The sequence below is a fragment of the Rana temporaria genome, chromosome 6 (genome assembly GCF_905171775.1).
Source record: "Rana temporaria chromosome 6, aRanTem1.1, whole genome shotgun sequence".
Lineage (NCBI taxonomy): Eukaryota > Metazoa > Chordata > Amphibia > Anura > Ranidae > Rana > Rana temporaria.
Genome location: NC_053494.1, coordinates 121,136,807 through 121,152,338, shown reverse-complemented (window position 1 = coordinate 121,152,338; position 15,532 = coordinate 121,136,807). Strand labels below are relative to the sequence as shown.

The window sequence follows — 15,532 nt, the reverse complement described above, 5'->3', positions numbered from 1 at the left end:
AAACAGCATAAAAAGTTTCGGCCGGTAGTGGAACGAATTCCTCACTCGCGGTGACGTTAGCACGCCTCCTCCCAACGTTTCGTCCAATCAGACTTGTTCACGGGGTATCATACATGCCCATTTATCGCCTAAATACCTGCTTGAGGATCGCTCTGACAAGTCCCTCTCCTGCTGCACATACTTCATTTGCTGTTTGCAATAGTCATTCCTAGGGCTCTGGTAAGGAGCAGTGTGTGCTGTGGTGGTGGTCTTATATGTCACACTGTCGGTTTGCCAGTCACTGGGTGAAATTACATGTAGGTGCTCCATACAGTATCACACTATTTTTGCCTATTTGTTTTTTTCTTGGACACTCTGCTGGAAACCATTGGGAAGATCCTAAAGATCCCGATCCCCTGTGCAGTCCAGGTGTGTGGCTGCTCGCTTGGCCTGATCCATAAGGATCATTTTATCTGGTAAGGGTCATCAATACCAGAGAGTTGTGATCCAGGTCCATTGTTTATCTTCCTTCCAGATCTTCACCATTTCTGAATAAGCTTTTTATGCACTTGATCGTTCACAGAAATGACTTTTATGAATTTATGATTTCAGTTATCACATTTTTATCAAAAAGACTTTTTTGTTTTTATTATTGAGAAAAATATTTATTATTTTTTTCCTTCATCACTGGACTTTTTTATATTTATTCGCGTCCCTTTTTTTTGATGGGATAAACACAATCACTATATTTTGTTAGCGCAACTCCACCTTTTTTTATCCTAGCTCAGTTCAGCCCAAACCTTTTGGAAACTGTAACAAGATAGCAGGTCACTGTCCCAATCAGGAAAAATAAGATAAATTGATCAGACTTTCAGATCTTATCCCACCTCTAGTGCTTGTTAGGTTGCACTAGTAGCTAAGGGATTGATTTCCTGGGACTGATAGGTGAAAGAATTTTGCATAGGATCGTGTCATTAAATTCATATAATATCACATTACAGTTGACATTTTAAAAATAAAATTGATTTAAATTCATTCAAAGACCAGTGCATATGTTTACGTAATTTCTGTAGCCTTAATTACATTGTTTTTTTTATTTTTTTATTTAAGTATTACTATCTAATGGTCTACATAGGAAACTACATTTTTTTTTTTCATGGGCAAACTTTCTCTTGTGCCAAGTAAAATTAAATGTGTAACAGTGACATGTAATCAAATAATGACTTGCCTTCGAGTCTTTACACAATTCAGCAGAGAAATTTATTTTTGACTGTCCCTGCTTTCTTTCAGAAGGTTTAAGGTCAACTGGTATAGAATGACTTCACGTGACAAAGTTAAAGGAGTTGTAAAGCCTCCAGGTTTTTCACCTTAATGCATTCTATGCATAGAGATGAAAAACCTTCTGTGGTGCAGCTGCCCCCTTTTTATTACCTGAACCCGATCATTCCAGCAACGAGAATGAGCCCAGACACTCCAGCCGCTGTCTCAGGTCCTCAGTGGATAGACTGATAGCAGCAGAAGCCATTGGCTTTTTTTGCAGTCAATCAAATCCAGTGACGTGGGAGTCGGGGCGGGGCCGAGTCCTGCTGTCTGTGTCAATGGACGCAGCAGCAGGACTCGGGAGCGTGCCCGCACAGGTGCCCCTATGGATTGCGGCTCTTTGTGGGGGCACTCGATTAGGAGGAGCCAGGAGCGCCGCCGGGGGACCCCAGAAAAACAGGAATTCAGGGAATCAAGGAAAAACTCTTGCACAGACCAGGTAAGAATAACATGGTTGGTATTTTAATAAAATTAAAAAACTAATCTTAACTTGTGGGCTCCATGCTGCACGTTTGGTGGACCTGTCCGCGCATAAGATCCTTTTGGTGGAAGGTATTCCGTTCCATTGGTTCCTTGATTGGGGTAACGGTATCCCCTCATCCCTCTGTAGCTCTGCTAAATCACAGTATTCCAAACTTATCCAAAACTTCACAAGCACTGGCATTTTTTATACTATTGGGTGCCAAGCTGACCATCGCCAAGGCCTGGAAGAGACATGCTGTCTCCTTCCAAGGGTTCAGGAGGAAAGTCTCTTGGATCATGGTACAAGAGCAAATGGTTGCTAAACTTAATGATAGAACAGAGAAATTCAGGACCATCTGGGAGCCCTGGGCCACTTCCTGCAATATCTCTCTCATACCTGGGGTTCGGGGGGAGACTAGAAGGTCTGTATCTATCATAATCTGTGTACGCACCTCTCTTCTATCCTCTCACGTTTTCTCCTTTCTTTTCTCTATTTTCCGCAGCCTCTCTTGGCATGCCTGGGTTAGCCCTCTGTCTCGACGGCTTACTATGAAACTTTCCTTCAGATGCATATTGAGATGGACCATTTTTTTTACTACTAATGGCGGCGATCAGCGATTTTCTTCATGACTGCGACATTATGGCGGACACATCGGACACTTTTGACACATTTTTGGGACCATTGTCATTTTCACAGCGAAAAATGCTATAAAAATGCACTGATTACTGTGAAAATGACAATTGCAGTGAAGGGGTTAACCACTAGGGTGCACTGTAGGGGTTAAGTGTGACCTCATGTGTGTTTCTAACTGTAAGTGGGCGGGGCTGGACGTGTGATGTCAGTGATCGTTGTTCCCTATATCAGGGAACAGACGATCACTGACATTGCCATAGAGAAGAACGGTGAAGGTTTGTTTACACTCACCTCTCCCCGTTCTTCAGCTCCTGTGACCCGATCGCGGCACACCTGCAGGGATCGGATCCGCGAGTCCCGCGAGTGTGGTCACGGAGCTTCGGACCTGGTCGCGAGCTGGGCTCTTAAAGGGGACTTATATATATACGTCCATGTGCCCAGCCGTGCCATTCTACCACACCCAAATGATCTCTAAAGAAACTCATCATCTTTACCAGGGGGTTCAAAAATACACACCAAATTTATCAGTGCTGGGTCAAGAGAGTTAGATAATTTTTAATTATACACTTACTACCTATTATAGAAAAGCCAAATCTTGCTGCATGCATTTTGGTTGTATTGTATTATGAATATCTCTGGTTTTATTATGTGGCTATAAAGTTGTTTATTTACATGCAATGTCATTCCTGTTTTTCTTTTACTGGCTTCTGTCTCCTAATGCCCATCAAATTTATTGACCCCCAATGGTAGTAAATTCTGACATAGTTGCAAATTCAAAGCAATATCAAGACAAAATATGGGGAACACAGGATTGATGAATCAATGCTTTGCAAAAAGAGTACTGCAGATTTTGTATTAATACATCATCATAACTGTGATGTTACCTTTTAGATCTTGCAGGAAGGTAAAATAACTGAAGCATGCTATTCTCTACTACTGCCTGTGTATATCACTTTCAGTTAATCTATACTGTGTCAAAGCAAGTCATATTAATAGGAGAATCAAGATGACCCTAAAGTCTTCCAGATACGACACTAGGTGAAATACAGCTAGGGTTATGAGGCCCGCTGTGTTCATAAAGATAAAATATTGCTGCAATATACAGATTCCAGTTATAACTTCCATGATTAATTACTAGATTTATATATTTGGGGAAAATAATAAATAAACATTACCAATGATGTCACACAACTCAGACATCAGTCTTTTGGTTTAATTTGATGTGCTATTGCCTTTTGCCTGGAGGTACAACAGCCTCCTTGAATGAATACAAATATTGTATTTACCTTGAATGGAAGGAAGGATGATATTAAAATATGAATGATGCCCAACTTTATTTGTATTTAAGATGTGGATTTCGTAATAATCTCAAGAGCTATTGCCTTTGGGCATGACATATAATTGTAATATCTGAAGAGCTGAATTTGACAAACACTGGTACATTGGCCTAAAAAACAATGGAAGTATATTATTGCACAAAATACATGCAACTTGAAATGTGCACCACGTTGGCTGCCTATAAAAGGCCAGGGCTTTAAGCAAGACAAAGGAATGTTCCCTTAGCTTAATGTGGTGAAATTTGCAAATAATACCTAATTATATACAAGAAAATAAAATCACAAAAACACGATTTTTGTGTGCACATAACTGGATGATGGACGCCAGCAGAGCTTCACCACATTCATTAAGTTAAAGTGGATCTTCAGTCATTTTTTTTTAGTAAATCTTCTGCCTTTGTTGTTTTAACCACTTAAGAACCGGACCTTTATGCAGGTAAAGGACATGGCCAGTTTTTGCGATTCGGCACTGCGTCACTTTAACTGACAATTGCGCGGTCGTGCAATGTGGCTCCCAAACAAAATTGGTGTCCTTTTTTTCCCACAAATAGAGCTTTCTTTTGGTGGTATTTGATCACTTCTGTGGTTTTTATTTTTTGCACTATAAACAAAAATAGAGCGACAATTTTGAAAAAAATGCAATATTTTTTACTTTTTGCTATAATAAATATCCCCCAAAAAGATATAAAAAAATGTTTTTTTTCCTCAGTTTAGGCCGATACGTATTCTTCTACCTATGTTTGGTAAAAAAAAAACGCAATAAGCGTTTATCGATTGGTTTGCGCAAAATGTATAGCATTTACAAAATAGGAGATAGTATTATTGCATTTTTATTAATTATTTTTCATGACTGTGACATTATGGCGGACACATCGGCCAATTTTGACACATTGTTGGGACCATTGTCATTTTCACAGATTTTTTTTTTTAATAAAAATGCATTGTTTATTGTGAAAATGACAATTGCAGTTTGGGAGTTTGGCGCTGTAGGGGTTGTGTGTGACCTCATATGTTTTTCTAACTGTAGGGGGCGGGGCTGGACGTGTGATGTCATTGTGTGTTCCCTAATATAGAGAAACACGATCAATCAATGAAGCTGCCACTGTGAAGAACGGTGAAGCTGTGTTTACACACAGCTCTCCCCGTTCTTCAGCTCCGGGACCGATCTCAAGACTCCTGAGGCGATCGGGTCCACGGGTCCTGCGGCCACGGAGCTTCGGACCGAGTCGCGGGCGCGTGCCTGCAACCCACGGCTGGGCACTTAAAGAGGATGTACAGGTATGTGCTTGTGCCCAGCCGTGCCATTCTGCAGGAGGCGGTCCTTAAGTGGTTAACTTTTGATATTAAAGCAGAGTTCCACCCTAAAAACAAACTTTTTTATTAACAGCTTGCCTTTAATGTAAAAAAAAAAAAATGTTTTTTTTTTTTTTTTTTACTCACTTGTATATGGCTGTTACTAGGCAGATTTATTTCGTAATCGGCCTAGTTCCTAGTCCACGGTGGTTAAACTTCCTGTCCTAAGACCCCATTGACTCCTGTGAAATGATTACACTCATTTCCCAGGAGTCTCTGGGCATTACTGTGCCTAAAAATATCAGCATGCACCCCTCTAGGGAAATCCAGGAAGACACAGGAACCATGCCCATAGCTAACATGGAAACGGCCACAAGATCGCTGAGCAGATATCAGGTAAGTGTTTACACTGTTTTTATTCACAGATCATGTTTTTTTTGATAATTGTAAAAGAATATTGAATGTAATGTATTGTGGATTGCAAAGAAAAAAAAAACTATGCCCGCAATCCCGGTTTAAAAACGTATTTTGTCTCCCTCTTCCAGTAAATACATTATACAGCTCACTTCCTGTTTCTTGTCTGGTCATTAGCCTAGGCTTATGACATCATGCGCAGCTCTCTCTCAGTCTCATGAGAGTTTGCCAGGAAGGGAGGGGGGGATAAGTCATAAGAGAGCCAATGAAAGATGCAGGGCTGCAGAGCAGGAGGTAAATCCAGGTAGTGAACAGGAAGCAGCTTCAGGTGCCCACAGTTAAAATGGCTGCAGACAGACTTAGTGGAAGAAGATTTAGGCTTCATTTCCACTGGCGTTTTTACAGCCACTGTTATTAGCCTTTTTTACAGCTTAAAAACGCCTGTCCATATTTATTTATTAATTAGTTTTTTAACGTCTGGCGTTTTTACAGCTCTACTCTGGAGCTTCAGAACGCCCTGGTCCTGCATTTTTTTTACAGCTCAAAAACGCCTATGCCATTTGCAGCTCAAAAACGCCTATGTGGGCATGATGCCATAGAATAACATGGACAGGCGTTTTTAAGCTGTAAAAAACGCTCAGAAAACTGGCTGTAAAAATGTCAGTGGAAATGAAGCCTTATGCAGCATATTTGGCAAGTACAGAATCACAGTGAATATTAAATAATATGCAATGTGGTTGGAAGCAAGCTTCAGAATGGCAAAGATGTTTTTATTACAAATGATGTGAGCAGACTGCAGTTCCTCTTTAAGTGAGCAGCCTATTTGCCTTTAAAAAAGCCTCAAGGTTTCTTTAAAACTGCCTTTTTACTGGCATAGAACTTTATTAGTATGCTTCTAACCAAAATGATCAAAGTATCTGAATAACACAATGCTGTGTTGCCTTATAAGAAGTAGTGAAATTCACACTTCCATTGGAAAATTACAGCTGGAAAATTAATAGTTGAATCTCTAAGTAATTTGAGGCATTACATACCGATTCTTTGTTGTGTTATGCCCATTGCTGCCCAGCTCATTATGCACTAAAGACATTAAGTCCATGCCTAGAACTGCTACCTGAATTTACCTGCCCCCTCAAAGAAGATAGTATGTGAATATATATATATATATATATATATATATATATATATATATATATATATATATATATATATATATATATATATATATATATATATATATATATATACACATACACACACATTATATATATATATATATATATATATATATATATATATATATATATATATATATATATATATATATATATATATATATATATAACATACATATACACACACACACACACTCAAATCTAGATTGTAGCATGCAATGGATTATGGGAAGTTATTATTATATGATGTTTATGCAGATAAATCACTAATGTTTAATAAGTCATGATCTTTTAATATATAACAAGACAGGGTTTTTAAAAATCCTTAAGCCATTTAAATCCATCTAAATCCATGAGGCATGTCTTAGAAAAAATAAAATAAAAAGCAACATATTTGTTGCTTTGTAATGCTCCGAGTTTATTTGTATACCCCACCCTTTATTTAACCGGAACATATCATTTTCATATGTAAATATTATATGGAGAAAAGTTAGTCACTTGGGTAAGAAACATTTTTTTTTTTTTTATAAATTTCTAAATAATGGATTTAGCAAAATTATCAGCATTTTTTACAATCCAACTACATAGCCAGTCTACAGAATGTGGTACATTTTGTAAATAAAGACAACCTAGAAGTCAGTGATTTGCGATGCAATCCAGAATAAAAAGATGGCATACATAAAAAAAAACAATATCATACTGTATACTGTCATCACATTGCTTAACCACTTCCCGCCCGGTCAATAGTAAATAGACGGAGATAGAATCTAGAGTGGGGGCGCTGCTGAAGTGTGGTGGTATATGTGTCCTTGTTTTCAGTGTGCCACTAAAATGTTTTAAAAATGTCGGGCACCTTACTCTGGTGGACTCATGGAAAAAAACCTCCAATAGGATTTATAAGGTCCCTAGGTAATGAAATTTTGTAGGAAAAAAGTGCCCACTGGTTGATATACAAGTGGTGTGAAAGTGCTTGACCAGTGGTGATCTGGAGGTAGGTGTTCAAGGATAATACAACCCATTTGACGTCCCTTCTGCACCTTGACTGAGGTGTGTAAATAGGTGTTAGTGTTGGATATAAACAATATTACAAAAAAAAAAATAATAATAATATGTTTGCTGCTACTGATGCTATTGCAATACTGCCCTCAACATTTTTATTGTGGAGTGAGATGGTGTTAAGGCTCCATTTTCTCAGTTTAATGATATTTCTAATTAAATGTATTTATTTACGTTGTGAAATAGTTACATAAAATATTGAATTCCTTGTTTTGAGAAAAAAAAATTGAGCAATGATATATGAGAACCATGGTACATAGGCACACTTTAATGACCTTCTGGGCTATGGGTGAGTGGTCAAACATCCAATGTCCACGTAAGGGACACCAGACTATAGCTTGGAACAAAAAGGAACACTGTTCAACTGTGTACTGCTCTTGTCATGAAAAGATCTCCACACCACTGCTCATGCAAGGAAGGTAGTCATTAACCAAGCTGATGGTATCATAAAAGGTCTATTATTGACTAGAAAAATGACCTTACATATGTTCCTTGCTTCCTGTACACAATGAAACTGTGCTTCTCCCTTGTGAGTTAATGTTCCCTGAGGGATACTCAGTTAAAAGATCACTGTAATCTTGTGAAAGGAAGATCCTGTGTCCTGGTGTCTAATTTGCTGTTATCTTTGCAAATAGCTTATCAGAAAAAAAATCATTTTTGGTTGCAGTCAAAGTAACCATTTAGTTTACAGGCCAAGTTAAAATATGTATATGGAAAATGACAATAGAATATAGATCATTAGAATATTTATATTGCAATTATTTTAAAAGTGAGCAGCACCTTCAATTTCCCTTCTGAGGCCCCGTACACACGACAGAGTTTCTCGGCAGAATTCACCGAGAAACTCGGTCAAAACCCGGATTCTGACGAGAAACTCTGTCGTCTGTACAGTTTTGGCTCGATGGAGCCGCCGAGGAACTCGACGAGAAAATAGAGAACATGTTCTCTATTTTCTCATTGTTCTATGGGAGAAGGCGGCCCGCCGAGCTCCTCGGCGGCTTCATCCCAAAACTCGACGAGGAACTCGACGTGCCAAGCACGTCGAGTTCCTCTGTCGTGTGTACGGGGCCTAAATGTTTTTTTTTTCTTTGTCTGAATTTCTCACTTCCTGTTTCTCCTCAGTAAGCTTTCCAGCATCATCCGAGTGGTGGTTAGTCAGCAAGAACAGATTACTGAACAGCTTACTGAGGAGGAACAGGAAGTGAGAAATTCAGACAAAGAAAAGAAAGAAAAGAAAAACATTTAGAAGGGAAATTGAAGGAAAAGGTAAGTGAACCAACAATGCACTAGCTTAAAGGAACCGATTTAGAAAATAAAAAACAAACCTTTACAACCCCTTTAAATCACAAAGATGAGAATCTGGCCATAGATGGACAAATGTCTCCTTTAACCACTTGACCTCCAGAAGATTTACCCCCTTTCATGACCAGGCTTATTTTTTGTGACGCTGCACTGCGTTACTTAAACTGACAATTGTGTGGTCATACAACGCTGTACCCATATAAAAATGTATGTTTTTTTTTTGTTTGTTTTTTCCACAAATACAGCTTTCTTTTGGTGTTATTTGATCACCACTGCATTTTTTTTAAACTAGAAAAAAAAAAAGATCAACTATTTTGAAAAATATAAATAATATTTTTTTTTTTTTACTTTTGGCTATAAAACATAACCAATATTAAAAAAAAAAAAAAATCTTCATGAATTAGGCCAATATGTATTCTGCTACATGTATTGGCTAAAAAAAAATCCCAAAAAGTGTATATTGATTGGTTTATGCAAATGTTATAGTGTCTAAAAAAATATAGGATACATACTGAAATTTGTATTTATTTTATTTTTATACTAGTAATGTTTGTATACTAGCATAAACTACCATATTTTCCGGCGTATAAGACAACTTTCTGGATGCAAAAACATGCATCCAAAGTCGGGGGTCGTCTTATACGCCGGGTACGGTCTCCGTGCTGCGAGAGCGTCAATGATTTAAAAGACGCTCGTTCTCTTCAGAGTGTTCTGTGATAGGCGGAACACAAATCTTCCCAGCAGCGCCTCTGTTCTGTGTTCCTCCTATCACAGATGCCTTCTCATCCTCGGACAAGATGAGAAGACTTCCGTGAAAGGCGGAACACAGAACAGAGGCGCTGCTGGGAAAATTTGTGTTCCGCCTAACACAGGACAGTCTGAGGAGAAGGCGTGGCTTTCAAATCATCGACGCTCGCGCTCGCAGCACGGAGACTGTCACCGCCTGCAAAAAAGTGAGGGGCAAGTGATGGCACAGTGAGGGGCAAGTGATGGCACAGTGAGGGGCAAGTGATGGCACAGTGAGGGGCAAGTGATGGTACAGTGAGGGGCAAGTGATGGCACAGTGGGGGCATATAATGTAATGGCACAGTGAGATTTGAAAAAGCCTGTTTCTGTCAGCGGTTCTGGCTACCCCTCAGCTTCCAGAAAGACTAGTAGGAAGGGGGTAGTCTTATACAGTGAGTATATCCCAAAACCAAAAATGTTCCTGGAAAATTAGGGGGTTGTCTTATACGCCCAGTCGTCTTATACGCCGGAAAATACTGTAGTATAATTATGTTTGGGGCAAACAATCTGACACTTACACTTTTCGGGAACCAGTGATAAGGTTACAGTGATCAGTGGTAAAAATATGCACCATCACTGTACTAATGACACTGGCTGGTAAGGGGTTAAACATCTAGGGTGAGCAAATGGGGTAACTGTGTACCTAGCCAGTGTTTGTGTTTACAATGTGTGCTGCTTTAACTAGGGGAAGAGATTGATTTGAGTGCCTGTTTTGCAGGAACACTGAATCTATCCCTTCACCCCGTCAGAAAAGGACACTGCCTTGTTTACACATAGGTAGAGTCCAATTGGGAGTCTCTGCCCGACAATTGGTGGGTACTTGCAGACATTGAGTGTCTGGTACCCGCAGATCAGCTTATGCTGCGAGTTATCAAAACAGGAGTGGTGCAGAAGTGACGCCCTCTGCAGGCAAAAATGTGGGATCACACATACATATTATATGTGTATATATATATATATATATATATATATATATATATATATATATATATATATATATATATATATATATATATATATATATATATAATGATCTAGCACACTGCTGCTATAGGGCGCTGAAGTATGTGGTTAAAGCCTGGTTGTGCCTTTGCCAACAATGAATCAGATACATTGATGGTGCAGGCAATGCAAGTTTTCAAAAGTCTTACATTTAGTGAGCTTTTAACTGCTCCCCAGAACCAGTATAAAACCCTATCCCCGAAGAGTTGAGCTTTGGAGACCACGGTTATTTGTATGTTAGCAAACTCACATTCTGCCAAGTCAAAGCTAGAGCTGTGCAACTAACAGGAAGCATGACAGTGATAGGTGTTGGACTAATGTAGAAAGACTGTTGCTCCCAAACTGATAGCTGCAGTCTTTTGTGCAACCTACTGTCTCAGGGAAAACATGTTCTTGGTACTGGAGTTAAATTAAAAGCCCCAAAAATGCAAGAAACGTTCAAATGTATTTCTCTGAACCATCAATTGATCTAAATTAGTTTTAAATGAAAGTACAACTGAGCTATAAGACCAATGGATGGGGGAATATTGAAACTACTCTGAAATGGCTTCATCCTGGTCCTCCCACATAAGAGGAGTGGTGTCTTCAGGTCAACACCGCTCTCCTGAAGAAACAGATTTTTTTTTTTCAAAATAGAGGCACACCAAATAATTCTACAAAATTTGGGAGCCCTGGCTGTCGGTACCAGATTTAGCTCCTTTTTTCTATGGACTCCCATAGGATGCTACAGAGCTGTTAACACATTTATTGTGAATAATGTATCATTTTTACTAGGACACCAATATTTTCTTGTCTTACGTTTGAGGAGCTTAGATGAGAGTTTGGTATATGTTGCTATTGCATGCTACAATAATACTGTATACAGGCAAATGGTACACTATGGATAGCTCATTGCTGGAAGCCTCCATGTATCCTGAGACCATATGAGAGAAATTTTGTTTGTTTTGTATTAAGACTGCAATGAGACCCAATGTGGTTTCTACCTTAAGAGATTATTATTATTATTATTATTATTATTATTATTATTATTATTATTATACAGGATATATATAGTGCCAACAGTTTGTGCAGCGCTTTACATCAGGGAAGACAGTACAGTCACAATACAAATCAATACAGGAGGGATCAGAGGGCCCTGCTCCTTAGAGCTTACAATCTAGAAAGGTTAGAGGTGTAGTTAACACCTTGTTTGCTCCTCTTATTCAGGAAAAGGAAGGATGGACTGGATCACACAGATTTTCCAACTAGTACTTTTGTCCCTAGAAAACAGTGGTCATCACCTAAATTAAACGTGCCCCTTCTGTCTTCACAATTTTTAGTTGGTCTTTAAATTGGTTCTCCAACAAAACAGCACCTCCATAAATATTCTTTGATCTGTAGATATACACCAAACTGGAATCCTCACTCCCAACATATTTTCATGTCTCATTTACCATTCCTCCAAGCCTATGAACATTCTATCAAGCACTCATTTTCAAAAAGCCTGCATCTGATTTTCTTGTTTAGAAGGAACAGAACTTTCTTAGAGCAGAAATGAAAGGTGTTTACATTTTTCCCAGATTTCTCCTGTATGTGTGTTAAAACTCCGGGAAAAAGATGTCTGTGTTGATAATCTGTATCTGTGTTGTTAAAATTACATTTAAGGTTTATAATTTACATAAGACAATCATATGTGGAGTGCAGGCTCCTTCTAGTGTTCTTGTTTGGTATTGCTGCAGTGTTTTGTTTATGTGATTACTGTATGTGTAGTTAAGGAAGCTGTTGGTAAGCAGGGAATTCTGGGTAGAATCTTCGCAGGAAGTGAACCAGCCACCATTCTTTGAGAAGATACTGTAGAAAGCAGGACATGTCTTTCTCAATCTATTGCCATCAACCCTTAGCGACCTTAAAAAGTAAGGGCCAGATTCTCGTACATCGGCGTATCTTTGCGGCGGGCGTAACGTATCCGATTTACGTTACACCTCCGCAACTTAGACGGGCAAGTGCTGTATTCTCAAAGCACTTGCTCCGTAAGTTGCGGCGGCGTAGCGTAAATCGGCCGGCGTAAGCCCGCCTAATTCAAATGTGGGACAAGGAGGCGTGTTTTATGTTAATGTATAATGTGTTTTATGTTAATGTTCTGTGATGCGCCGTCCGTGGAAATCTCCCAGTGTGCATTGCTCCTAATACGCCGCAAGGACGTATTGGTTTTGACGTGAATGTAAATTACGTCCAGCCCCATTAACGGACGAGTTGCGCAAACGACGTAAAATTTTAAATTTTTGTCGCGGGAACGATGGCCATACTTAACATTGGTACGCCGCACTTACGCCACCATATAACAGGGGTAACTTCACACCGGGAAAAGCCCAACGTAAACGGCGTAACTGTACTGAGACGGCCGAACGTACGTTCGTGAATTCGCGTATCAAGCTGATTTACATATTTTGACGCGAAAATCAGCGCACACGCCCCTAGCGGCCAGCATAAATATGCAGTTACGATCCGACGGCGTAAGAGACTTATGCCTGTCGGATCTAGGGGAAATCTATGCGTAACTGATTCTAAGAATCAGGCGCATAGATATGACGGTGCAACTCAGAGTTACGACGGCGTATCTCTTCTGAGAATCAGTCCCTAAGTTTGTCTTATCTCATTGTGTATTGTATATTGTTGTTTCTGTAATGTATGCTGTATTGTATGCAATATTGTACTTATTGAGGTCTATTTCTGTTATTTTGTAGTTTCACCTGACTTGTTCTAATAAAACTGAGGTCAAAGAAATATGGTATCTGAAGTTTATGGGACAAGAATGTTTAGCTATATGTCCTAGAGACAGAGCACCCCCAGAGTAAAAGAAAGAGCACAGGTGAGACTTGCTAAAGCTAGTTCAGGTGTTGGATTGATTTGTTGCATTAATATATGCAAGAGAACACAAAGTATTCTGGATTGTGGCAAATAAAAGAAAAAAAAATGCTGGTGGCTGGGGGAATGCTCATTTCTCTCAGCTACTGAATGCATCTCAGCTTTCACTTTTGTGTGTGTGTGTGTGTTTATATATATATATATATATATATATATATATATATATATATATATATATATATATATATATATATATATATATATATACACACACACACACACACACACACATACATACATACATACATACATACATATACACACAGACACATTTATTCTTGTTTTTGTAAACAGTTTTCTGAAAAGTGACTATATTTTTACTTAATAAGAAAGTGAAACCTCTATTTATTTTTTAAAAGATATTTATAGAGCAAGTAATTCAGAATTTTGACAGTTTCCTAGATTTCTTCTTTTTTGCTTGTACAGCTTATTTGTATTGACAGAATTTTTACATGAGGCACTTTATCAGACCCTAGACATAATACACATATCCTTAAAGTGGTATTAAATCCAAAAGCAAACATTTTGCAGTTCACCAATTCTTAGATGTAATGGCTGCATTACTTTTAATGTTGGGCTCTTTTTCCTTTATTTTCACCTCCCCCTCTGGACAGTAATAGGTAGATTCAGGTACATTGGCCTAAACTTGCGGCGGCGTAGCTTAGCGTGTTTAGGCTACGCCGCCGTAAGTTAGCTAGGCAAGTACATGATTCACAATGTACTTGCCTGCTAAGTTACGGCGGCGTAGCCTAAAGCGGGCGGGCATTAGGGTGCCTAATCCCAGCGTGCATTGCGGCTAAGTACGCCGCACGGGCCTAATGATTTCGACGTGGACGTAAAGACGTAAATCCCGATTCACGAACGACTTGCGCAAACGACGTAAAAAGTTCGAATTCCGACGCGGGAACGGCGGCCATACTTAACATTACTATTCCAACTAGGGCCTAGCTCTAACTTTAGGCGGCCTATCTCTAACGTAAACGGCGTAAAAGTACTGCGTACGTTCGTGAATCGGCTTATCTACTAATTTACATATTACATATTCTACGCCGACCGCAATGGAAGCGCCACCTAGCGGCCATCCAAAATATTGCAACCTAAGATAGGACATCGCAAGCCGTCGTATCTTAGATATGTTTAAGTGTATCTCTGATTGAGAATACACTTAAACATAAGCCGGCGTAGATTCTGAGTTAGGTCGGCTTATCTACTGTCAGGACACTCTGTACTTTGCAGATAGAGAAAGGAGCTGTGTGTTAGTGGGCGTCCTGACACACCTGCTCGCCCCCTCAAGAGGCTTTCTCTACACCAGAGAGAAAGTCTTGCATTACTGTGTGGAGTTACAGACAGAAGAACAAAAAGTGAGGATTTCTCAGAAGAAATAAGGACATTTAAAAGCAAAATGGAAGGATGAGGTAAGTGAAGGAGGACTGCACTAAGGTAAAGGAAGCTATTTTACTGAAAAAATACCTTTACCACCCCCTTTAAGTTACTATATGCCTATTTTATTTTTGTTTGTTTTGTTTTTAATCAATGCATTTATAAATGTTAATTTAATCAGCAGATTAACATGTATGTACTTCTTTTAAAAGATAGTGCTTTACTAAATGTTTGAGGTTGGAGCATATTTTCATTCAACATTTATAAATTAATATATTTGTTATAGAATATGTGTATGTTAATGAAACTGAATACTTCTAAGCAAAAGTCAGATCATGCATATTTGACAGTTTAAGGAAATATGCCATTTCCCTTGTCCTTTAAAACAAAATGAGCAATTCATAGTTACACAAAGCATCTTAATATACACAATTAATTTCACACTGATATGAAAAAAACATCTGGCATTTCTAACAAATTATCCAAAA

At 38.8% G+C, this 15,532-nt stretch overlaps 1 protein-coding gene across 5 annotated transcripts in view; it reads right to left on the bottom strand.

Annotated features, from left to right (window-relative positions):
- The window catches only part of PARD3B (par-3 family cell polarity regulator beta), a 1,737,215-nt gene that overhangs the window by 1,332,475 nt on the left and 389,208 nt on the right, over nt 1-15,532 (bottom strand). The window lies entirely within an intron of this gene.